We start from the raw sequence: 27,500 nt of genomic DNA on the forward strand, positions 1-27,500 counted from the left end.
TGTAATTTACTTTTAGATTTGGGTAGTTTCTGCAACTATTATATCTATTTGCACAAATACCTCGACGCTTTCCAATCGTTAATACATAAAGCCCGATAAGCATGTCTTGGGTTGGTACGCAAATAGGATCCCCAATAGCGGGAGATAAGAGATTCATATGAGAAAACATAAGTAAACGGGCTTCTGCCTGAGCTTCCAAGGATAAAGGTAGATGAACAGCCATTTGATCTCCATCAAAGTCCGCATTGAAACCCTTACACACTAATGGGTGTAAAGAAATAGTACGCCCCTCTACTAAAGTGGGTTGAAAGGCCTGTATGCCTAATCTATGCAGGGTAGGTGCTCTATTTAACAGTACAGGATGTCCCCGCATAACTTCTTGAAGTATTTCCCATACAATGGGTTCTTTTTCCCAAATTTTCCTTTTAGCAATCCTTACATTAGAAGTGGCGCGTTTCGTGATTAAATCGCGAATTACAAATAGCTGAAAAAGCTTTATTGCTATCTCTAGAGGTAATCCACATTGATGTAATGAAAGCGAAGGACCCACAACAATGACAGAACGCCCCGAGTAATCGACCCGTTTCCCAAGCAGAGTCTCGCGAAACCTTCCCTCTTTACCTTCAATTACATCTGAAAGTGATTTGTATACTTTATTGTGACCATCCCTCGTCGGTTGCCCGCGGGACCCACTATCAAGAAGTGTATCCACGGCTTCTTGTACCAATTTTTCCTGGCACATTACTAAATCTGCTGGCGCTAATTCACTTCTTTTTAATAGATAGGCAAGATTGTTGTTCCGACGGATAACTCTCTTATAAAGTTCATTAATGTCTGAAGTCACTACTTTATCTCCAGACCTATAAACAATAGGTCTCAATTCGGGAGGAAGAACCGGTAATAAGCACAAAACCATCCATTCTGGTTCTACATTTGTTTGAATAAAATGTTTCGCCAATTGCATGCGTCTAATCAAAAAAACTTTTCTTATTCGTCTTTTTCTATCTTCCCACTCATCTCCACTATACCCCTCGTCTTCTAATTCCTTCCATTCGACCAAAGAATTCTCTATAATAATTCGCAAATCCAAATCTGCTAATTGTTCTCTAATAGCACCTGCTCCTGTCGCAATTTCCCGATTTCGAAATGTTGCAAAGCCTGGGGTAGAAAAAAAGGGAGAAATGCTGTGGTTACAGGATGCAATTTCCTCTTCGAATAAACCTCGTAATCGTAAAAAAGTGGGTTTTTTAGTGCTGGGCCTAGCAAAAGAGAAATCGCCGTATACTAGGCCCTCCAACTTCTTAAGAGGTTTATCTAAAAGATTCGCGATATAACTAGGAAGACCTTTCAAATACCACACATGAGTCACGGGACATGCGAGTTTGATGTATCCCATTTGATATCTTCGTATCCGAGAATCCACAAATTCTACCCCGCATTTTTGGCAAAATCTTTCGTCTTCGTTTTCAGCTCCGCTCGCTCGAGAATTGCCACAAGCGCAAATCCCGCTTTTTATGGGTCCAAAGATTCTTTCGCAAAACAATCCATCTTTTTCTGGTTTATCGGTTTTATAATGAAAAGTAGAGGGCCTTGTGACTTCGCCAACGACTTCTCCATTAGGTAGGTTTTTGTTAGCCCAAGCCTTTATTTGTTGAGGGGAAACGAGTCCAATTTGAAGTTGTTGATGTTTATATTGGTCAATCATAAAATAGAAATAAGAAAAGAATTTATATTTATTCCGATCAAACTTCCTCCCTATTAACCTGGAAGTTCTTTTCAGATACAAGGAAATGATTCAGTTCTAGAGCCAAAGATCGTAGTTCTCGAACGAGCACTCGAAAAGATTCTGGAGGATCCTCATGATTAGGTATTCTTTTTCCCCAGATCGTAGCATTAAGTATTTCTTGGCGAGCTATAAGATGGTCAGATTTATAAGTAAGTATCTCTTGTAAAATATGAGCAACACCAAATCCTTCTAAAGCCCAAACTTCCATTTCTCCTACTCGTTGTCCCCCTTGCTTGGCTCTTCCTCTAACCGGTTGTTGTGTAACAAGTGAGTAGGGCCCAGTAGAACGCCCATGAATTTTCTCATCAACTTGATGAATTAATTTTAAGATATAGGACTTCCCTATTAGAACAGGTTGCTCAAAGGGGTCGCCTGTTCTTCCATCAAATATTCTGCTTTTTCCCGGGTACTCGGGTTCAAATACCCATGGGTTTTTTGTTTCTTTACTGGCTTCATATAATTCTGAAAACACAAGTTTTCTTGAAGCCTCTTGCTCATATCTCTCATCAAAGGGTGCTATTCTATAATGTTTCTTTAGCAGATCCCCCGCTAATCCGAGCGAGCTTTCAAATATTTGTCCCACATTCATTCGGGAGGGTACTCCTAAGGGATTGAAGACCATATCAACGGGTGTTCCATCTTGCAAATAGGGCATATCTTGCCTAGGCAAAATTTTGGAAATGATCCCTTTATTCCCATGTCTTCCGGCTACTTTATCCCCAACTTTGATTTCACGTTTCTGTAAAATATATACACGAACCATTATGTCGAGCGGGTCCCTTTGGATCCATTTCACATCGATAACGCGCCCTCTTCCACCTATAGGTAATTTCAGAGAAGTTTCTTTTGAAGTGGAAACCTCAAGGCCAAATATGGCCCGTAATAATCCAGCTTCCGCGATATAAGATGATTCGCTCGCTATCTGAGGCGTTAATTTACCTACTAAAATATCACCAGTTTCTACCCAGGATCCCAACCTAACAACTCCATTTCTGTCCAAATTGCGGAGTAAATGTTCTTCTAGATGTGGTATTTCTTTAGTGATTTTTTCAGCGGAGCCCTGGCTTGTCGTATCCGTCTGAATTTCATATTTCCGGATGTGAAAAGAGGTATAAATATCTTCATATACCAAACGTTCGCTAATTAGTACTGCGTCTTCAAAATTGTAACCTTCCCATGGCATATAAGCTACTAATACGTTTTTTCCTAAAGCAAGTTCGCCCCCAACTGTAGCAGCTCCTTCTGCTAAAATTTGTCCTTTTTTAATGGATTTACCCCGTGGAACCCGGGGTTTTTGGTGCATACAAGTATTTTTGTTAGAGCGACGGTGGTTAACTAAAGGAATACTTATAGTCTTCCCACTACTTGATAAAAGTATCTTATGACTATCAGTAGAAATGATCTTTCCCTCGCGTTCGGCTATAATGGAAACCCTCGAATCTAGAGCTGTTTGGCGTTCCAATCCAGTTCCAACAATGCATTTCTCGGACCGAGAAAGCGGAACTGCTTGGCGCTGCATATTAGAACTCATTAAAGCCCGATTCGCATCATTGTGCTCAATAAAAGGAATGAGAGAACCCCCAATAGAAAAATATTGGAAAGGAAAAATACTTCTAACATGAATCTGTTCCCATGCAATAGTCAAGAATTCTTGACGGTATCTAGCCGGAACAACCTGTTCTTCCTGAATACCTTGATTCAAGGACAAAGAATTTCCTGCTGCTATCATATAATATTCATCTCTATTTGGTGATAGATAAACCACCTGTCTCTCTTTTTTTTCTTTTGCTTTCTCAGCAGATATTTCATAAAACGGACTCTCTATGGATCCCCACAAGTGATCAATTCTCGCATGAATTGCTAAGGATCCAGTAAGTCCAACATTGATTCCTTCAGACGTGTCAATTGGACAAATACGCCCATAGTGACTCGGATGAATATCTCGGCTCCGAAAACTTGCGGTTCTCCCCGTCAACCCTCCAGGACCTAAACAACTCACTTTTCGCCCATGAACAGTTTGTGTCAATGGATTCGTTTGATCAAAAACTTGAGATAACGGGTATGTGCCAAAAAAGGTCTCATAAGTAGTTATTAATAAAATTGAAGTTGAAGTTGGAGTTACCAAAGTTTGGGGAGTCGGTTTCGATTGACGTATGAATACTCTACGAATAGTTTTTTGAACTGCATGTTGTAAACGACCAAGAGCCAATCCGAATTGATCTTGTAACAGATCTGCAACCGAACGAATACGTTTATTTTTCAAGTGATTCATATCGTCATCGTCAAGTATACCCGTTCCAAATTTCATTCCAATCAAATGATCCGTAGCGGCCAATACATCTCGTGGTAACAAGAATGTATTGTTCTGAGGTATATCAAGATTAAGTCTCCGATTCATATTTCGTCGACCAATCCTTCCTAATTCACATTTTTGTTGAAAAAATTTCTTTTGTAATTCCTCGCATAAGGACTCCGAAAATACCAGGTCCCCACCTACACAAGCAAATTGTTGATAAAACTCCAAAATAGCTTTTTCTTTTGACTCAATCCTCTTCTTCTCCTTAGCATTCGGGAAAGACAAGAAAATTTCAGGGTAGGAAACATTATCTAGAATTTCTCTTAGATTCGAACCCATAGCTGATGATAGAACTAGAATAGATATCTTTTGTTTTCTACTCACGCGAGCCCATATCCTTTCTTTTTTATCAATTGCTAATTCCGATCTCCCCCCCCAATCTGATATTATAGTGCCAGTGTAGATAGAAATTCCCTTATGATCTAATTCCGAGCGGTAGTAAATACCAGGACTTAGCAATATTTGATTGATCACAATTCGGTATATTCCATTTATAATAAAGGTTCCTAAGGAATTCATTATAGGAATGTTTCCGATAGAAATGGTTTGCTTTTGCACATCGAAACCAAAAATTAATCTCGCAGATACATATAATTCGGAAGAATAGGTGAGTGATTCATACACAGCATCTCTTTCTTTTATCGAGGGTTCTAGCAATTGATATCCTTTCGCAAATAATTGAAATGCAATTTCGTGATCTGGATCTTTAATTGTTGGAAACTTGTCAAGTTCTTCTGCTAAGGCTTGATTAATGAACCTACAAAATCCCTCGAATTGGATCTGACTAAATCCGGGTATTGTGGACATTCCCTCGTTTCCATTCCGGAGCATCTTAATCTTAAGTTTCCTGTTTATCAAAGAAAAATTCCATTATCAGCTCACTCTTCATCAATCCCTCTGGATCGATCTAGCAATCATGGAATCTATATTCTGTTTACTGAATCACATGAAATTCTAGGGAACTCCACATACGTATTTCATATATGTATTTCATACATATGAATAGAGACCATTTGGACGAAAGTTCGAGTTTGCCAGGGGTACAAATGAAATGAAAATGAATTGATAAAACATTCCTAAAAAAAAAAATTCTGCCACTTATACTTTATGTTATGATATTCTAATCAGATTGGATGGCAAAGATTTCTCATTTTATCTCCTTTCTATGAATGTAATAAAGCCGTAATATAATATACTAGAAAGTTTGACTTTACTTCGATTTAGAATAGCGTGCTTACTTTAATTTCTCAAAATAATTTGAGGGTTCTTTTTTATTTCGGATCGGAGTAGTATAATTACTAGAAAATTCAGTATTTCATTGTGGAATTCTAAAATCAAGTAAGTCCCTTTTTTAAGTACATGCCAATCTAGTTATCCACCTCTCCCCATATCCATGCTTTTCTTTTATCGTAATTTCACTTGGGTAGGCCAAGATAGTAAGGTTATACTCTATATCAGAGCAAATTTCCTTTTTTTATTCAAGATATTTAATTTAATACTTTTAAAAATTAAAGCATGATTCTCCATAGAGATATGTACATAAAGGGGATCTTTGGATAATAATGCTGTTCGGACCTAAAGTTTACCTATACACGGATTAAGCATAAAGTCATACTATTTTATTATGCCATTGAAGGGGGGGGAGATAATACCGATTTAAGAGTAGTTCACTACTGCAATAAAAAAAAGAGAATTCTAGTTAACGGTTCCAATTTATTCTGAATTTTGCAGCCTGTGAATAGAAATCCACTTTTTCTTCTTTTTCATCTCAATAGAAAGAAATGGGAAGTTTTATTGTGTTAACAATGTATGTTTTAAGATAGAATCTATCGAGGAGAATAATAGAAACTGGATCAAAAAAAGCAGGAATAGATTTTTTGAAAAAGATTGGAAAAAAGTAAGTAGAATTATATTCAAAATAAAAGGGGCTTTTCGTAAGAAAACGTGGATGAATACTTGCTGTTTTCTAGATTTTTGATCGGATTTTTTGGCGGCATGGCCAAGCGGTAAGGCAGGGGACTGCAAATCCTTTATCCCCAGTTCAAATCTGGGTGCCGCCTGATCAATAAAATACTTAGGTTTTTTTTATAGTGCTGATCGAATTCGATCAATTTTTACTTCGCATAAGTTCGGGCAAGAGAGTAACTGGGCCTGCCGATACTGGGTTTAGAGAAACCATACCATAGTTCTATCCTCAAACTAGGGTTAGGGTTTGTTTTGACGGTAGTGGCCAAAATGGTTATCAATAGGGGTGAGGTAGTGTTTCCTTATTCTTTTATTATATGAATTTGAATTGGTTCTTAATTGAGATTCGATTTGATAATTTTAAAATACGAGGATAAGATGTCAGAAATCTTGGTATCCAAAGAAAGGTCCCTAAGGGGCATTCTTTTTTTTTTTCAATCTAAGATTCAAGAAGGGACTCCACGAAAGAATATCAAGACTTACTAATTATTATACATTTTTTTATCGTACATCTTATGTTACCTACATACACTAAAGTAAGGACTACTTAATTTTAATTCTAACGAGAATCAGATTAAATAGGTCGATCAAAAATCAATTTAGGAGTTGTGTTATGGATAAAATCTCTTCCTCTTCATTCTTTCATAGAATGATACAAAGCAAGGCTGCAGGGTTTAGGTCAAAAATAAACATTAGGTAAGGTAGGTATCCAATAAATATTTATCTATCGTTAATTTTATGGTATATTCGGGCGTCCTTTGCTTAAAAAAAAAAAAAGAGTAACAAAAGGAATAAAAAATCTTCCTATTCCCGCTTCTTCTATTCAGGACATCATTCCCGTACTCTTTCTTTTTTAAGGAAAAAAGGGCTATAGTATCGTATTTTTAATGCTCTCTAATTCTACCAGAATTCCTATAAGAATTTGTTAGGAGTAAATTCCTTGAACTGATTGATCCATGGCCTTAGGGCGGAATCCCTTTTTGACTCTGTACCCTTGATTCCACTATGATTATTGATCAATAGTAGAATAGAATAATCCCTTCATAGAAATAGGAGACATAATTTAGATGGATATAGTAAGTCTCGCTTGGGCTGCTTTAATGGTAGTCTTTACATTTTCTCTTTCACTAGTAGTATGGGGAAGGAGTGGACTCTAGGGATACTACTAATTGATTAAGTAATCAAATTGTTGTATCAATTCTTTTCATTAATGGATCATTTTGCATTAATCATTTTGTCAAACGTTATTCTTTAATCTTTTTCTTTAGTTTTGTTTCACTCCTGTAAGAAACTCTTGTATTGTAAGTTGTAATGTAAGAAAGAGCCATTATACCAATTCATAATTTCTACTAGAAATGACGAATGGTTAAAAAAAGTTCTATACATAAGAAAATTCGACTTTCTTCCACGGAACTATTCACGGCATATCACACATTTTCCATTTCCTTTTACTTTTTACTATAGTCTATTCTTAATATTATTTTTCTTTCCTTCCATGGATTCTTTGGTCAAGAATTGTCTTAGATTTTTTTATTTTGACCTGATTGAAATTAAGTGGATGCAATGAAAAAAGAAATTGAATTAGACTACTTAACTATTTCAATCTACTAATCTATTCTATGTAGATTCAAAGATAATATAATAGAAAGAATCTAAAGTGTCGTAGAAAAAACTATATGTAGTTCTTTCTACCACACTTTAAGATTCCAACCAGATCCTTTCATTTAAGACTTGGATTTTTTTTATTTAATCCCTTTTTAATTTCTTCAATGATTAATTGGAATTCCAATTAATTATTTTGGCTGACTGTTTTTACATAAATAATAAGTAAAAAAGAAGTAGGAACTAGAATGAACAGTGCAGTAGCAATAAATGCGAGAATATTGACTTCCATAACCTCTTTATTTTTTATTTTCACAATAACTCGGGATGTAATCCCATGGAGAGGAAAAAGGGGTATCTTGTAAATTCAAGGGTAGGGCTTGCATTCTGATAATACTGAATCAATTCAATATTATGAATATCGGATCTATCAAATCAATTCATGGATGAGAGTTATATTTCACGGATGAGTTATATAGTATAACATAGGAAGATCCTCTATCCACACTAAGACCAAAATGGGTTTTTTGATTGGATTAGGAATTCCCTCTTTTTTAATCCTTTTCTACTTTTTCTTTTCTATATCTCTAACCCACGAGCTTTCTTAATCTTCTACTTTCTTAATCTTATACAATTTCCCTTCCTTTTTCTTATAGTTATACATACAATTATGTATGTATTATATGACCAACTTTCTATGGGTCACATAGACATCCAAATAAGCAGTAGAAGTGAGATGGGGAAAAGAGGTCTGAAATAAAAAGGGAATACGATTTATGTATGGATTCCGGTAAAATACCGGTACTCTATTCCATAAGAGTGGAATAGGAAATTAAGATGAGGATGGTATCATCATAAAGAAAGATAGAGTAATATAATATCCTAAATTCTACTAATCCACATATCGTATGTGTGTCTTTCTTTATCTTTATCGATCGGGAGTAGTGAAAAAAAATTCCTATATGCCTTCCCTCCCTCTTTAATGAGGGATGCAAAATAAAAAAGTGAAGTAAGGGTGCCCTGTGGGTATTTGATCTTGCTCCCTGCCCCTTTTTTTCATGGAAAAAGGAAATATCAATTTCTCCATTCATTGAACCCTAGTTCGGGACTGACGGGGCTCGAACCCGCAGCTTCCGCCTTGACAGGGCGGTGCTCTGACCAATTGAACTACAATCCCCGCGGGGTGTATGGCATACCCATTCTTAAATAGAACCATAAGAAGATTCGATTCGTCTTTCGTACTCTAAGAAATAGACGAATCATATACTACATACCCACATATTATATTATACGTGGGTATAGTGAGAGTGACATAACTAGTATGTCGTGATTTTTTATCACTAAAAATGGATAATAATCCAGCCTTCAATAAGAAAAACTCTTTTGTTTGTAAGAAAGGAATGAGAGAGATATGGATTAGAAAAAAAAAATTTCCCTTTTTTCTTTATCTTTTATTTCTATAGATCAGACATTTTATTTTATGGAAGAAAAACAAAAGGATTTAGTTCATACTCACGAAGCCCTAGATTTTTGGTTTGGGCCGAGCTGGATTTGAACCAGCGTAGACATTGTCAACGAATTTACAGTCCGTCCCCATTAACCACTCGGGCATCGACCCAGGAAGAATTTATTCTAGGGTTTTTGCTAATCTATGATTAACCTCCTTTCATAATACTCCCTACCCCCAGGGGAAGTCGAATCCCCGCTGCCTCCTTGAAAGAGAGATGTCCTGAACCACTAGACGATAGGGGCATCACTAGACGATAGGGCCATATACAACCGCTCGTGATTATACTATAATCATAGTATGAGCAGTTTTTTGGAATTGTCAATATACTCGAAAAGTATAAATAGATCCAAAGCAAAGAGTTTTTCCAACTTTTCTGTTATGTTTTCATCTAGGATTTTTTTTAGTTGATCGTTATAGATTAATTCTCCGTGCTTCATTTAGTGTTCAGACCAAAAATGCATCCATCCCGCACTAAGTCATAAAATTCTCTAAAAATATAGAGAAAGTTTCAAAAACAAAGAACAAAAGTGAATCAATTTAGTAGAAAAGTACTCTATCAGATTCGAACCAACGACTTACGTCTTAGCACGAGATTACTCTACCACTAATTTAAAAAGCCCTTTATCGGATTTGAACCGATGACTTATGCCTTACCATGGCATTACTCTACCACTGAGTTAAAAGGGCTTTTTATTTAATTCAAAAATTAGCCACTTGGATTTCCCATTATGGGTCTACTGCATAATGTACATATTATATATATAATATATAGAGATAGAGAGAGAGACATTATGTAGAGATTGTATATGTATATATCGATATCTTGAGAGCTCAAAATAAAATTAATAAAAAAAAAACATACCCTACATAACATATCCAACTCTTCTTGGTTCAGGGTTTTCCGTTTCCGAAGACTAGTAAAATAGGCGGATTCTGGAACCCCAAGGATTCAACGGTATATGGATATGGAAAATATAAGATTTCCGATCCTAGCGGGAAAAGGCGGGGAACAGATACCCAATAGGATATAGGATCCTTGGGAGGAACTTTTGGTAATGGCCTTGATCCTCTATGCTATTTTTTATGTGTTCTTAGTTCTATTGAACTTTTTTCATTCTTTTAAACAAGAATCTAATAAACTAGAATTGAGTCAGTGGAAAAAAGGAGAGAGAGGAAAGTGTTAAATGGAGAGAGTCGACTAATCAGAGACTTTTAGGATCTTCTTTACATCAGGTAAATCTGTCGGCCCTGTCCGTTTTTTTCTTTAAGTTACGACTCTTTGCTGCTTACTTCTATCAAGCCATAGGGAAAGTCTATGATGAATTTGGAAAACTCATCTCACTCTTACTCTATGGCTCGGACTTAATGGGGGAAGAAAACATCTTCCATAATTTCTTTTTTGTTCAATTCTGGACAAAAAAGAAAAGGAAAAAGGAATTTATAGGGACAGTGTTACCCCCTATATCCCCTAGTTTATATTGTAGGAATAATAAAACAATTTAGCAGTCTGACACACTTACGTCCTTGCAAAGTAAATAATTATTATTGTAGTCGTAACCGTAGAATAGGATCCTAATCAAAATAAATACATTTGGTTCAGGCGCTATTAGCATGGTAAGAAAAGATTTTTTTTACAGACCAGAGGGGCTATCTAAATCCTAAAGTAAAGGCGAGCGATCGAAGTAGAAGTACCAACGGCTCAGTGTCATGAACCTTCTCCATCTGATTCAATAAGGGGGAATTAGCCTTCTTGTCAAATGGCTATCCTTGACAAAGGGTACCATTTATACCATAATCTACAATGTAGCGGGTATAGTTTAGTGGTAAAAGTGTGATTCGTTCTATATAATAACTGAATTTGAAATGATATACTTAAGGCATCCTTAAGTTTTTTATTTTTATATTCCGATGAAAACTTTAGTTCTTATAAAGGATTAAATCCTTTTCCTCTCAATAGCATATTGAGGAAGAATATACATTCTGGCGATTTGTATCCAAAGACTAATTTAAATTGCATCCAAAATAAAAATAGGATTATGAGTACAGAGTCGCGAAGCATAATTTTGCATTGGATTAAGTATTCCAATTTTGAAAATATGAGTAAAGGATCTATGGATGAAGATACAAAAAAGTTGATTTCCAATCGTAACTAAATCTTCTTAAAATAAGGAATAAGGAAGCCAAATAGCTAAAAAACGATAGTTTTGGTTTACTAGAACCATCCGCATATTGTTTAAGCTCGGTGGAAACCCAATTCTTTTCCTCAGGATCTCTTGAATGAAATTAGGGAACGAAGTAAGTAGATTAGATGGATTTAGATAGAATTTCTATCTCCTACTCTATAAGGATCATCTAGAAAGCGGAGAGCTTTGGTTCCATTCAAATAGAAAAGCTGACATAGATGTTAAGTGGTGAGAATATCCATAAAGGAGCCGAATGAAATCAAAATTTCATGTTCGGTTTTGAATTAGAGACGTTAAAAATAATCAACCAACGTCGACTATAACCCCTAGCCTTCCAAGCTAACGATGCGGGTTCGATTCCCGCTACCCGCTCCATTCTGTATAAAAGGAGTATTCTCTTTGTCTAGACATGTTAGAGGCTTGTATTCAAGCCTTTTTTGTCCACCAGTTTCTGGTACTCCAGAGCGGAGTAGAGCAGTTTGGTAGCTCACGAGGCTCATAACCTTGAGGTCACGGGTTCGATTCCCGTCTCCGCACTTAGCAGTCTGTATAAAAGGACTATTCTATTTCTCTAGATATGGTAGAGGGGCGTATCCAACCCTTTTTTATTCATTAGTTCCCGGCCCTAGAGGGCAAAATTGAGCAGTTTGCGAAGTCACTTGCCTTCAAAAAAAGAAGGCGCAAGGCTTCTCCCTACCCTGCAGAAAATAAAAATGAAACGAAAGGGACAGTCTACCTCTCTCTTCCCTTTAAAAAAAGTTTGCCCGTTGTTTGTCTCAGTTAATACCCAATTTTTGGAGCTCTGTTGGCGAGTTCTATTTCTGCCTCCGGAGCGCCCTCTTTTTTTGAGTGGGATGCAAAGGAAGGGTAAGATAGTAAGGGATACGGCACTAGACTAACACCTAATTAATACTTAATTTAATATAAGTAGTTAAACAGTTAACTAGACTAAACTTTTTATCATAGTACTTTGATAAATTAAGCGGGCGAGCGGCGGGAATCGAACCCGTATCTTCTCCTTGGCAAGGAGATATTTTACCATTGAACTACGCTCGCTACGGTATATATTTTATAGCGTATATCCGCCTGGGTCGACCTTCTATGTCTGGGTCGACCGTTTCATTTCATTTTCTATTATATTAGAGTTTTCCTTTTTTTATTATCTGTGAATGAATATTCTAATGGGAATGGAATTTCATAATACTGAAAGAGAAGAGCTAGCAATTCGGAACGCAAATTGCGTTTTAATACGTCTCACTATTCTAATTTTTTAGAAGAAATGGCCTTTATTATTTCTTTTTTATGGGGTTAATAAATATTAACCAAATTTAATTTAAGAAATGAGAGAATTCAGAATAGCTACGAGAAAGACTAGTCCAATCCATAACGATGTACCGGAAAATACAACATTTTTATTATTTGACCAACCATCAGGAGAAGCAAATACAAGGGGTACACTAATTACTAAGACTGAGGAAGTCGCAATTAATGCAAAAACAGCTAATTGGAAAGCAATAGTCATATTTCTAATCCTCCAAGCTACCATCAAATAAAGTTGACTACATATTTGATCCCTCACTTAAACCAAAATTGTAAAAAAATACAAGAAGTAGGAGGGGTTTAATCATGAATCCATTGATTCTTCTCTTTAATTCAAATTTATTACTTAAACCGCTTTTTTATTTGGATATGGGGGTGAGAAGAGATTATTTACTCTTTATTTCACAAGCGGGTATAGCGGATCCTGTATCCGTGTATACAGTATACAGAGATATATCGAAAAGGAACTTGTATCTGATATCTTTCTAGAGGCTAATAAATCTTTTTATTTTTTATATGGCTATGTTCTATTTGTAGGAGTAAAATAAGGATTAGGCTGTGGAGAGATGGCTGAGTGGTTGATAGCTCCGGTCTTGAAAACCGGTATAGTTCTAGGAACTATCGAGGGTTCGAATCCCTCTCTCTCCTTTTGCTTATTGAATACGTTTGTTTCTTTCATTTTTTTTTTTCTGTCCCTTATCTTTCTTTCATAAAAAGGAATGAATGGCTCGGCTAGATGGAATAACCGAGCCAGAACAGAAAAAAAGTAGAACAGGTATAAATAAGAAAATCTTAGTTAAGAGGGTTCATGTAAAGAACAGGTTCCAAATCACGATCGATTCCCTTTTCAAAACCTGCTGCAGCAGCTCGGGCTCTTCCTGCATGCCATAAATGGCCCACAAAAAAGAAGAATCCTAGAACAAAATGAGAAGTTGATAACCAACTTCTAGGAGAGACATAATTAACTGCATTGATCTCGGTAGCTACGCCACCCACGGAATTTAAAGAGCCTAAAGGAGCGTGGGTCATATATTCTGCTGAGCGTCGTTCTTGCCAAGGTTGTATGTCTTTTTTCAACCTACTCAAGTCCAAACCGTTGGGGCCCCTTAGAGGTTCTAACCATGGAGCACGAAGGTCCCAAAAACGCATAGTTTCCCCTCCAAAGATAACCTCCCCAGTTGGGGAACGCATTAGATATTTACCTAAACCTGTGGGTCCTTGAGCGGATCCCACATTAGCTCCAAGACGCTGGTCTCTAACTAGAAAAGTAAATGCTTGAGCTTGAGAAGCTTCTGGCCCGGTGGGTCCATAAAACTCACTCGGATAAGCTGTATTATTGAACCATACAAAACAACAAGCGATAAAACCAAAGACAGATAAAGCAGCTAAACTATAAGACAAGTAAGCTTCTCCAGACCATACAAATGCACGGCGAGCCCATGCGAAGGGTTTGGTTAAAATATGCCAAATTCCGCCAAATACACAAATAAAACCCAACCATACATGCCCACCAATTATATCTTCTAAATCATCTACACTAACAATCCACCCTTCTCCACCAAAAGGAGATTTTAGTAAATAACCAAATATAACACTGGGGCTAAGGGTCAAATTGGTAATTTTTCTTACATCTCCCCCCCCAGGGGCCCAGGTATCATATACACCGCCAAAATAAAGAGCCTTGAGTACTAGAAGAAAAGCACCTAGACCTAACAAAATTAAGTGAATACCCAAAATTGTAGTCATTTTATTTCTATCTTTCCAGACATAACCAAAGAATGGAAAAGATTCCTCAAGAGTCTCGGGTCCCAGAAGCGCGTGATAAATGCCACCGAAGCCTAAGACTGCGGAGGAAATTAGGTGAAGTACGCCAGATACAAAGTACGGAAAAGTATCTAGAACTTCCCCCCCTGGCCCTACTCCCCAACCTAGAGTAGCTAAGTGTGGAAGTAAAATCAACCCTTGTTCATACATGGGCTTTTCTGGTACGAAATGGGCCACTTCAAATAGGTTCATTGCTCCGGCCCAGAATACGATTAATCCGGCATGGGCTACATGAGCTCCAAGCAGTTTACCGGACAAATTGATAAGTCTGGCATTCCCAGCCCACCAAGCAAAGCCGGTGGTTTCTTGGTCACGACCAGCTAAAACGAAAGTTCCATTAAAGAGCGTTTCCACGTGGTAGAACCTCCTCAGGGAATATAAGATTTTCATGAGGCTGATCCTGAGCTGCCATCCACGCACGAATACCCTCGTTTAAAAGAATATTTTTGGTGTAGAAAGTCTCAAATTCAGGATCTTCCGCTGCACGGATTTCCTGGGAAACAAAGTCATAGGCACGTAAGTTCAGAGCCAAGCCAACTACGCCAATAGCACTCATCCATAAACCGGTGACGGGTACAAATAGCATAAAGAAATGTAACCAACGTTTATTGGAAAAAGCAACACCAAAGATTTGGGACCAAAAGCGGTTAGCAGTGACCATGGAATAAGTTTCTTCAGCTTGAGTTGGGTTAAAAGCACGGAAGGTATTTGCACCATCACCGTCCTCAAATAGAGTGTTTTCTACGGTCGCTCCATGAATAGCGCATAGCAGAGCCGCACCTAATACTCCGGCAACTCCCATCATATGAAATGGGTTCAACGTCCAATTATGAAATCCTTGGAAGAAAAGGATGAATCGAAATATCGCTGCTACGCCAAAACTCGGCGCAAAGAACCAACCAGATTGCCCCAGTGGATAAATAAGGAATACAGAAACAAAAACAGCAATTGGACCAGAGAATGAGATTGCATTATAAGGCCGCAATTGAACAGACCGAGCAAGTTCAAATTGGCGTAACATGAAACCTATTAGTGCAAAAGCCCCGTGGAGAGCTACAAAAGTCCATAGACCGCCTAATTGACACCAACGAGTAAAATCTCCTTGTGCTTCGGGCCCCCATAGTAGCAACAAAGAGTGTGCTAAACTATTGGCAGGGGTAGAAACTGCTGCGGTTAAGAAATTACAACCTTCCAAATAGGAACTAGCCAATCCATGGGTATACCAAGAAGTTACAAAAGTTGTCCCTGTAAACCAACCCCCTAAAGCGAAATAAGCACAAGGAAAGAGCAATAGGCCAGACCATCCTACAAAAACGAAACGGTCCCTTCGTAACCAGTCATCCATAGTATCAAATAGATCATTTTCTTCTTTAGGAATTCTACCAAGGGCTATAGTCATAGTGATCCTCCTATTCAATTACTTCAACCATTTCCGAGCACCTCATATCACTTTCCAAGGCATATGATAGTTTTATTATCTGTGGACGATTTCTTTGTCGTTCAATGCCCTTTTTCAATGGTCTCGAAGAGAGAAATTTCCCATTTTTATCTATGGAGTCACAGTCACAACCGAGGTCGTGGTAAATCCATGAATTTGATTCGATTTGTTTTTCTTATACTATTTGTTTTTCTTATACTATAGAAATAGAAATAAATTGTTTTTCTTATACTATAGAAAGAAAGAAATAAACCTTTGAATTCAGCATTATTCCAAGACTCCTATTTCAAAGTCTATCTTTTAAGGGAAAAATGAAAATAAAAGTAACCCTTCTTTTCCCATTCCCTCTCTATTGCATGGGTGGAAGAACTAAAATAGAGGATTCTGAAAAAAAAAATGGACCTTCGAATCCAATTTTATGTGTAGCGCAAAGGAGTTGCGATTTCTTCTTATTCCTATAGAACATCTAGTAACAAGAATATGAAATCGTAAATAGCGAAAAATTCTTGTCTTGCGCGGTCTAAGTCTAAGGAAATAAAAAAAATTCGCTTATACAATTTCATCTACATCGAATTTATATATCAGAATAGCGGATAGAGGCATCATTAAAGGAGTCAGGTCTACTTACTTTATGCTTCTTTCCAATTTTATGGTGGATTTGATAAGAACCCTTTTTGCTTTCTTGATAAATAATCGACAAAAAAAGCGTTTTTTTTTATATAACCTGCTTGTTTTATTATAATTATAACAAGTCCTATATGGAAATGCCGCTAAAGAGAAAATCTATTTGATTGTCTCTCGGCCAATATCGATTTTTAGAAAGAAAAAACAAGAATTTTCTTCTTTTTTTATTAACATTAAGAAAAAAGAATATAATTAAAATGGAATTGGCAATATAATTTTTATAGACTTTTGAAAGAAAAAAAGGGGGTTTTTTGCAACCGTTATTTCTTATTTCTTGCCTATATCATATCACGGAAACCTTTCGCTTTGGAACGTGGAGAGATGGCTGAGTGGACTAAAGCGGCGGATTGCTAATCCGTTGTACAATTTTTTTGTACCGAGGGTTCGAATCCCTCTCTTTCCGCTCCCTTGGATCATTTGGGACTTTCGAATTGGAAAGAATTCTGACCCCCGGATTTTCTCATAGATAAATGTACGAAACAAATCCAATAAGAAAAAAAAAAAACTGAATTTTTACTCCTCGCGTCCAGGATTCCGTCCTGGGTCATTAGATAAGAATCCAAAGATAAAGAGTGAAACAAAGAATATCACTACTGTATAACAAAAGTTTGAGAGTAAGCATTACATAATCTCCAAGATTTTTTTTAAGGAATAGATTACCAGTTTTTCCTTACCACACGGATCCACTAGGATGGTTTTTTTTTTATACCTAAAAATGCAAAAAAGAATTCTTGAAAAAAATTGCAAGAATTCTTTTATAATAAGCACTCTTATCAATAGCAAAAATAGGGTTAGGTGGTTAGGTATTGTGTAGGTACCTTTAGGTACCTGCTCAACCTAGGTGCAGGGGAGTAGAAAGGCTGATCCAAATTTATTGCTGTAGCTACCCATTCAATGTAGAAGAATTTAAATTTTAGAATCGAAGGTTCATAATATAAAAATATAAAACTTCTCGGCTTTTACCCATTTTTAAATTTTTTTGGAATGAACACATCATTCAATTTGGCATACAGAGTACTAAAGATTTCATCGAAAACTTACAGCAGCTTGCCAAACAAAGGCTAATAGAAAAAAGAATAGAGGTATAACAGGCATAATATCCACGATTGGATTGAAAAATAGCATAAGCTTCGGGTAATTTGGCAAAGAAAAAACTAGTAGGATAAAGAACAGAATTAAACAGATACAGGTTAAACTAAGTATATTAGGCATAACAAGCATTTCATTCTTGTAGAGTAAATAATTGGATTTTTCTTGAGTTATTTTTTTAAGGGAAAGAAGGAAAAGGCAGATTCAAAATCTTTTTTCTTCGGACTTTCCCAAACACAAAATACCTCCTTGTATTTGCACTCTCAAATGAGAGTGGAATAAATTCGACTTTCATATAATATCTTAATAGAATTCCATGTAATGATCAATGCATTTTTTTGATTCTATATTATCATTATCCGCATGTGTAGAATACTAGCAAGAGAATATCCCTCCTTTTTTATGTAATTGAAATGGTATTGACGAATAACAAATAAACATACTAGTGTTTATTAGTGTCGCATAAAACCCGAAATGGGGCGTGGCCAAGTGGTAAGGCAGCGGGTTTTTGGTCCCGTTACTCGGAGGTTCGAATCCTTCCGTCCCAGATTGTTTCTGATGAAACAAACGGTGAAATCATATAGTATTCCGTACGAGACAAAAGTTTATTAAAGAGAATAATGATATCTTATTCTTTCTCAGAAAACATAATAAAGTCTTAAGTCCAGTCAAATTGACTATCTTTATTTTCATGAAAAAAATGGGATCTATCAAGCACATTCAGGATATGCCTCTACTATAAAATAAATCACTTAGTCATATTTTTTTCTTCCTTTTGGTATTCGAGTTGAAGAAGTACGAGAATTCTATAACTACCAAAAACTTTCAATCTTTTCATTGGAATAGTTTATTTAGTTATTATAGTTAATTGTTTTGGTACTGAAAAAATATATTACTACTAGAATTCTAATTCTAGTAATTAAATTAATTAAACTTTTTGAGGGTTGATAGTTTATTTATTGAGGAAGGAGTCAATCCTTCTTTTCTCACTTCAAGATTGATCATCTCGAGCCATCCGTTGAGGGTGGAAATTTAAAGAATAAATAAGTTTTAAGCAAACTTGTTTAGTCGTCTTTTTCAAACTATGTTCATTCATATGATAGAATTTTAATATGGGTTTAAATAAATTGGATCTTGGCGGAGGCTTCCCGGATAAATACTTACTTTCTTTTATCCATATTGCTCCATAGATAGCAAGTTTTAATTAGTATAAAAAAACTAAACCAATGACTATTCATGATTCCATCCATATTGGATCAATTCTTCTATACCACTTTGCAATGAAAAGAGGAATGTTTGTTATGGTAAAACTTCGTTTAAAACGATGTGGTAGAAAGCAACGTGCGACTTGAAGGACATGATCGATTGTGGATTTTTCTATCCATCATTTTCCATAGTAATGAAAATGCTCTTGGCTCGACATAGCCTGTTCTATTCGTTCCGAACCAAATTTGCGCTGGGTTTAAGTAACATAGTACACGATGGAGCTCGAGAGGACAGAATTTTTTTTATCAAGGGAAAGAATCTAGGGTTAGTGAAAACTAATAATTTAGGCCAACTTTGTCAGTCTACCTTAATATAGAATTAAATCGAAAGGTTAAAATAAGAATAAAGTCCAATAAAAGTATATCAGAATCAATCCCTCTTATTAGATTTCTATAGAAGAGATAAATGCTTTATCGAAGGAAATAAGAAAAAATGGGTATGTTGCTACTCTTTTGAAAGAAAAATATAGGAATTCCCGAAGTAATGTCTAAACCCAAGGATTTCACAAATCAAAGATAAAGGATTCCAGAACAAGTAAACACAATTTTCAATTGTCTCAACAACAGAGTTGGATCAGAATAAGGAATAAAAGTCAATTCGTTCGAAATGAGACAAAGAAAAGAGTTTAAAGACGACTCAAAAATTTTGGAAGGATTTTGCCTTTCGAAGTTTGTCAGGCAAAATTAGCCCACTTGAGTCATGAGTATAATGAAATTTGTTTTTTCTGTAAGGAAAATTAATGCACGTCATAGTCTAATTTCTATTATTATCGACAGAAATTCGAATCATTTTCTCGAGCCAGTATGAGGAGAAACCTCCTATACGTTTCTAGGGGGGGCGTTGTTTATCTACATTCTATCCCAAATAAGCTGTCTATCGAATCGTTGCAATTGATGTTCGATCTCGAAGAGAAGGAAGAGATCTTCAAAAAGTAGGTTTTTATGATCCGATAAAGAATCAAACTTGTTTAAATGTTCCAGCTATTCTCTATTTCCTTGAAAAGGGTGCTCAACCAACAAGAACTGTTTTATGATATTTTAAGGAAGGCGGAATTCTTTAAAGAAAAAGAAAGACTTTGAGTTAATTGAAGAACTAAATGAATCAAAAAGTAGGATAGGAGAAGATTATTAGTATTCCTAGTTGTCTAATTATTTAGACACAATTTACCTCTTTTTAATCCTATTTGGATTTATATTATATCGTGCCAATTCAACATAAGCCCCTATTTTATTTACTTTTTCTACTAATTTGTTTTCTTACCATTGTATTTCCATTGACAAAGGTCTATTGAACAAATAGAATTTGTAGAATAGATGGGTCTCTTTATCCTCACTCCATATTCAATTTTTCCGCCTACACTTCGCTCAAATGATAAGGGTGTTCCTCTTGCATGTATTCTCATACAATATAATATATATTTTTTTTTAATAAAAATCGCTAAAAAATAAGGAGAATTTGGCCATCGTGATTAGGGTCGCTCTTTTTTTAACTTTACTTAGTGGAATTAACCGGACCTGTTCGTTTTGGCATTTGAGTGTTTTTCATGGTCGATAAAAAAATCTTTTGATGTCTTGCTAGTTCAATGTTTTGACAGAAGCGCGCGGTGTAATTCCATTGATTTTTGGATTTCGATCGTATCTAAGATCCTTTTTTTATCTGGGTTGCTAACTCAATGGTAGAGTACTCGGCTTTTAAGTGCGACTATGATCTTTTACACATTTGGATGAAACAACAAATTCGTCCAGACTCTTGGTAGAGTCTAGAAGACCACGACTGATCCTCAAAGGTAATGAATGGAAAAAATAGCATGTCGTAATAAAATCAATCTTTTTGAATGGAATCCAAAATTACGATTTCTGGGTCTAATGAATAAATGGATAGAGCCTGGCTCCAATTCTGGTAAAATAAAAAGCAACGAGCTGAACTTCCTAATTGGAATGATTCCCCGCTCTAATTAGACGTTAAAAATAGATTAGTGCCGGATGCGGGGAAAGGTTGGGTTTTCCTATGAGTGGACCCTTTATTTTTTCTTTTTTTTTTAGAAATCCTAATTATTCTTGATTATGGATTGAATAAGGGATGTTATGGATTGAATGTGTAAAAGAAGCAGTATATTGATAAAGAGGCTGTATTCCAAAGTCAAAAGAGCGATTGGCCTGCAAAAATAAAAAACTTGTTCTGTTCTTTTTTTTTAATTAGAACAAACATAAACTAATTGGGTAAGAAAGGAGCAGAAAAAGATCTGTGGATTAGACTCCTTTCTTTCCAGGGTTTGTATTAAAAATGCAACACCTGTTCTGACCATATTGCACTATGTATCATCATTCGAATAAACCGAGAAATGCTTCTTCTCTCTGATTCAAGTAGAAATACAAATGGAAAAATTCGAAGGGTATTCAGAAAAACATAAATCTCGTCAACAATACTTTGTCTACCCACTTCTCTTCAGAATATATTTATGCATTTGCCCACCATTATGGATTAAATGGTTCTGAACCTGTGGAAATAGTTGTTAGTTGTAATAACAAGAAATTTAGTTCACTACTTGTGAAACGTTTAATTATTCGAATGTATCAGCAGAATTTTTGGATAACTCGGTTAATCATCCTAACCAAGATCGATTATTGGATTACAAAAATTATTTTTATTCTGAGTTTTATTCTCAGATTCTATCTGAAGGGTTTGCGATCGTTGTGGAAATCCCCATTCTCGCTACGGGAATTATTTTGTCCGAAAGAAAAAGAAATACCAAAGTTTCAGAATTTACGCTCTATTCATTCAAATATTTCCCTTTTTAGAAGACAAATTTTTGCATTTGGATTATCTATCACATATAGAAATACCCTATCCTATCCATTTGGAAATCCTGGTTCAACTCCTTCAATACCGTATCCAAGATGTTCCATCTTTGCATTTATTGCGATTCTTTCTCAACTATTATTCGAATTGGAATAGTTTTATTACTTCAATGAAATCCATTTTTTATTTTCAAAAGAAAATAAAAGACTGTTTCGATTCCTATATAACTCTTATGTATCAGAATATGAATTTTTTTTGTTGTTTCTTCGTAAACAATCTTCTTGCTTACCATTAGCATCTTCTGGAACTTTTCTGGAACGAATCCACTTTTCTAGGAAGATGGAACATTTTGGGATAATGTACCCTGGTTTTTCTCGGAAAACCCTATGGTTCTTTATGGATCCTCTTATGCATTATGTCGATATCAAGGAAAGCAATTCTTGCATCAAAAGGCACTTTTTTTTTGAAGAAGAAATGGAAATGCTACCTATCAATTTCTGGCAATATTATTTCTGTTTTTGGACTCAGCCGCGAAAGAATCCATATAAACCAATTAGCAAACTCTTGCTTCGATTTTATGGGGTACCTTTCAAGTGTACCAAAAAGTTCTTTGTTAGTAAGGAATCAAATGCTGGAGAAGTCATTTCTAATAGATACTCGAATGAAAAAATTCGATACCATAGTCCCGCTACTCTCCTCATAGGATACTTATCAAAAGCTCAATTTTGTACTGGATCGGGGCATCCTATTAGTAAACCCATTTGGACAGATTTATCAGATTGGGATATTCTTGATCGATTTGGTCGGATATGTAGAAATCTTTTTCATTATCATAGTGGATCTTCGAAAAAACGGACTTTGTATCGACTAAAGTATATACTTCGACTTTCATGCGCTAGAACTTTAGCTCGGAAACATAAAAGCACGGTACGAACTTTTATGCAACGATTGGGTCGGCATTTTTAGAAGAATTTTTTATGGAAGAAGAGCAAGTTTTTTCTTTGATGTTCACCAAAACAACTCTTTTTTCTTTCTGTGGATCACACACTGAGCGTATTTGGTATTTGGATATTATACGTATCAATGACCTGGTCAACCCTCTTAATTAATCATTAGACGAAATTAAGAAACAGGAAAGGGTTGATAAATGATCAAGGAAAAAACTTTTCTATTTTTCATTCTGAAAATGTTCTTTTTATTATAATAAAGAGTAGGTGAATCAAGTTACTAATTAAAAAAATTAGTAGAACTTCCTCTTTGGAATAGAAATTGGCTATTTCTACATAGGGAAAGTCGTGTGCAATGAAAATGCAAGCACGATTTGGGGAGGGATTTTTCTCTATTGTAACAAGGAAGAATTATCTACTCCATCCGACTAGTTCCGGGTTCGAGTCCCGGGCAACCCATATAGAAAAGACTCATCAAAGTTAAAAACTTTGACTCACTTCATTTACAAATACAAAATTATTGGTTTGGTTAATTTAGTTATATGGATAGCTAATCTTTGGGCTGACTTGGTTGACATTGGTATATAGTCTATGTTATACTGTTAAATAACAAGCCTTCTATTATCTATATTCTAGTTAATACGTGTGCTTGGGAGTCCTTGCAATTTGAATAAACCAAGATCTTACCATGACTGCAATTTAGAGAGACGCGAAAGTACAAGCCTGTGGGGGTCGCTCTGCAACTGGATAACTAGCACTGAAAATCGTCTTTACATCGGATGGTTCGGTGTTTGATGATCCCTACCTTATTGACCGCAACTTCTGTATTTATTATCGCCTTCATCGCTGCCCCTCCAGTAGATATTGATGGTATTCGTGAGCCTGTTTCTGGTTCTTTACTTTATGGAAACAATATTATCTCTGGTGCTATTATCCCTACTTCTGCGGCGATCGGATTGCACTTTACCCAATTTGGGAAGCTGCATCTGTTGATGAGTGGTTATACAATGGTGGTCCTTATGAGCTAATTGTTCTACTTCTTACTTGGTGTAGCTTGTTATATGGGTCGTGAGTGGGAACTTAGTTTCCGTCTGGGTATGCGTCCTTGGATTGCTGTTGCATATTCAGACTCCTGTTGCAGCTGCTACTGCTGTTTTCTTGATTTACCCTATTGGTCAAGGAAGCTTTTCTGATGTATGCCTTTAGGAATCTCTGGTACTTTCAACTTTATGATTGTATTCCAGGCAGAGCACAACATCCTTATGCATCCATTCCACATGTTAGGTTGTAGCTGGTGTATTCGGCGGTTCCCTATTCAGTGCTATGCATGGTTCCTTGGTAACCTCTAGTTTGATCAGGGAAACTACTGAAAATGAATCTGCTAATGAGGGTTACAAATTTGGTCAAGAGGAAGAAACTTATAATATTGTGGCTGCTCATGGTTATTTTGGCCGATTAATCTTCCAATATGCTAGTTTCAACAACTCTCGTTCTTTACACTTCTTCTTGGCTGCTTGGCCTGTAGTAGGAATCTGGTTCACTGCTTTAGGTATTAGTACTATGGCTTTCAACCTAAATGGTTTCAATTTCAACCAATCTGTAGTTGATAGTCAAGGTCGCGTTATTAATACTTGGGCTGATATCATCAACCGTGCTAACCTTGGTATGGAAGTAATGCACGAACGTAATGCTCACAACTTCCCTCTAGACTTAGCTGCTGTTGAAGTTCCATCTATTAATGGATAAGGTTTTTCTGCTAACATATAAGAATTTTTGAAGAAAGAAAAGACAGAAATACCCAATATCTTGTTCTAGCAAGATATTGGGTATTTCTGTCTTTATTTTGAATCTTTTTTTTCTTCTTAATCTTTCTATTCAGAATTCAGTTAACGACGAGATTTAGTATCCTTTCTTGCATTTTCATAACTCGTGAAATGCCGAGTAGGCACGAATTCCCCCAATTTGCGACCTACCATAGGATTTGTTATGTAAATAGGTATATGTTCCTTTCCATTATGAATCGCGATTGTATGGCCAACCATTGTGGGTAGAATGCTAGATGCCCGGGACCACGTTACTATTGTTTCTTTCTCCTCCTTCATATTGACCTTTTCTATCTTTGCCAATAAATGATGAGCTACAAAAGGATTCGTTTTTTTTTCGTGTCACAGCTGATTACTCCTTTTTTCCTTTTTAAAGAGTGGCATTCTATGTCCAATATCTCGATCGAAGTACGGAGGTCAGAATAAATAGAATAATGATCAATGGAAAAAAGCAAAAATCCTTTAGCTGGATAAGGGGCGGATGTAGCCAAGTGGATCAAGGCAGTGGATTGTGAATCCACCATGCGCGGGTTCAATTCCCGTCGTTCGCCCATCGCATTATTGCAAATTCCAAAAATGCAATTTTCCATATTCCTAGTTACGTATTTACTTACGGCGACGAAGAATAAAACTATCGCTATATTTTTTCCTTTTCCTAGTTCTTCTTCCAAGCGCAGGATAACCCCAAGGGGTTGTGGGTTTTTTCTACAATGGGAGCTTTCCCTTCACCGCCCCCATGGGGGTGGTCCACAGGGTTCATAACTACCCCTCTTACTACGGGGCGTTTACCTAGCCAACACTTAGATCCGGCTCTACCCAAACTTTTTTGGTTCACCCCAACATTACCCACTTGTCCGACTGTTGCTAAGCAGTTTTGGGATACTAACGGACCTCCCCAGATGGTAATCTTAAAGTGGCCGATTTACCCTCTTTTGCAATGAGTTTCGCTACAGCACCTGCTGCTCTAGCTAATTGCCACCCCTTCCACGTGTGATTTCTATGTTATGCATGGCCGTGCCTAAGGGCATATCGGTTGAAGTAGATTCTTCTTTTCTCTCAAAAACCCCTTCCCAAACTGTACAAGCTTCTTCAAAGCATACGCTTTCTAGATGTATATGACGATCTCTAGACAGATGGATCTTATATGAATCATATGATGAAGTACCACATGAGTGGATATATAGGAAAGGAATCCAAATCTGCCGAATCGCTCATGTTATGATCTTCTACATCCTAGGTCTCTGCGTTCCGTCATCTGGCTTATGTTCTTCATGTAGCATTCAGATCGAATGACTCTATGAAATTACGTCGATACTTCCACATATTATGGGTAACGTAGGAGACATCCCTATTTTCCCCCGGGGTCTTAATTACCACTGCTTAGCTTTCAATTTGCCTCTGACCATCAAATTAATGTGAATAACCCGTCCTCCTCTCTTTGAAACAAGGGGCGCTTCCGGTTCTGTGCTTGCTTCAAACAATTTTGTCTTCTCCATATTACCATATCTCTAGAGCCAATAATTTTCTATGAGGAACTACTGAACTCAATCACTTGCTGCCGTTACTCAACAGTTTTCTGTTGAGGTCTATCCCGTAGAGGTAGTCAAATTGGATCAGTGATCGATTTCTAGGTTTCGTCGTAAACCTAATTGGTTACTTCCAATTACGTAAATCAATAGTTCAAACCGCACTCAAAGGTAGGGCATTTCCCATTGATATAGGAACTTTTGTACCAGAAACAATAGTATCTCCAATTATAGCCCCTCTGGGATGTAAAATATATCTCTTCTCACCATCCCCATAGTGTATGAGACAAATGTATGCATTTCGATTAGGGTCGTATTCTATGGTTACGATTCTACCAGATATGTCTTTTGATTCCGTCGAAAATCTATTTTACGGTATAGGCGCTTATGACCTCCCCCTCTATGCATTGCGGTAATGATTCCTCTGGAATTACGACCTTTACCACAACGGTGCCGTCCATGGATCAAATTATTTCGTGGATTGGATTTCACTTGCCTGTCTACGGTTCCCTTGCGTGTGCTCGGGATAGGTGTTTTGTATAAATGTTTTCGCCGTATTATTAAGTATTCTCCTTTAGTTTTTTTCTCTATCTAGAAGTGGAATAGAATACCCGGTTGAAGGGTAATGATCATACGTCTGTAATGCATTGTATGGCCCAGAATAGGTCCTATTCTTCTACCTTTTCCAGGTAGTCGATGGCTATTCACAGCTACCACCTTAACACCAAAGAAGAGTTCGACCCAATGCTTTATTTCTGTCTTAGTGAATCCCGATTCGACATTAAAAGTATATGATTCTTTCCCAATAAACGAAGACTTTTTTCTGTAAATACTGCGTATTTGATTCATCCATAAATCGACTTTCCCTCCTATGCTCTGAGTTCCAGTATCGATAAGAATTCGAGTTCTTATTGTTCTTATGTTATGGTATGAATAACCATACCAATTCGTTATGTATGGATGATGGATGAGATTCCATGGATAGAGAGCCAGTTCCAATAGACTTATGGAATGTTCCCGTTCGTGTGCATCCAGCAGGAATTGAACCCGCAAATTTACAATTATGAGTTGGGCGCTTTAACCATTCAGCCATGGATGCTTAACAGGGATCATCGTACATCGTAAATAACCAATTTTCATATAGAAAGACATATCATAGAAAAATGAAATCGAAAATATTCCGAGATGGCAAATATTCGGAGATGACTATGAAAACACCTCTCTGGATCCTCGAATTGAAAGAGAGATTGAGAGGGATCAAGAATCCTAATTCTCGCTATTTGGAATGGATCCAATTCTATTGAGTCTGACTCATAGTGATCATTTCTCTTTAGCAAAGAATGACCTTGGTTATCAAAGGATTGAACAACCGGGATCCATTA

The 27,500-nt window shown here is 36.5% G+C and overlaps 5 non-coding genes across 5 annotated transcripts; 3 read left to right on the forward strand and 2 right to left on the reverse strand.

Moving 5' to 3' along the window:
* Positions 1-6,131: 6,131 nt before the first annotated feature.
* Positions 6,132-6,202, forward strand: TRNAC-GCA (transfer RNA cysteine (anticodon GCA)). The gene has a single exon. It is a non-coding gene; the product is annotated as a tRNA-Cys (tRNA).
* Positions 6,203-9,245: 3,043 nt separating this feature from the next.
* TRNAY-GUA (transfer RNA tyrosine (anticodon GUA)) lies at positions 9,246-9,327 on the reverse strand. Its single transcript has one exon. It is a non-coding gene; the product is annotated as a tRNA-Tyr (tRNA).
* A 507-nt stretch (positions 9,328-9,834) lies between these two features.
* TRNAT-GGU (transfer RNA threonine (anticodon GGU)) lies at positions 9,835-9,906 on the reverse strand. The gene has a single exon. It is a non-coding gene; the product is annotated as a tRNA-Thr (tRNA).
* A 3,376-nt stretch (positions 9,907-13,282) lies between these two features.
* Positions 13,283-13,370, forward strand: TRNAS-UGA (transfer RNA serine (anticodon UGA)). The gene has a single exon. It is a non-coding gene; the product is annotated as a tRNA-Ser (tRNA).
* Positions 13,371-16,983: 3,613 nt separating this feature from the next.
* Positions 16,984-17,071, forward strand: TRNAS-GCU (transfer RNA serine (anticodon GCU)). The gene has a single exon. It is a non-coding gene; the product is annotated as a tRNA-Ser (tRNA).
* Positions 17,072-27,500: the final 10,429 nt, after the last annotated feature.

This window comes from Aegilops tauschii, unplaced genomic scaffold, assembly GCF_002575655.3.
Source record: "Aegilops tauschii subsp. strangulata cultivar AL8/78 unplaced genomic scaffold, Aet v6.0 ptg000745l_obj, whole genome shotgun sequence".
In the NCBI taxonomy this organism is placed as follows: domain Eukaryota; kingdom Viridiplantae; phylum Streptophyta; class Magnoliopsida; order Poales; family Poaceae; genus Aegilops; species Aegilops tauschii.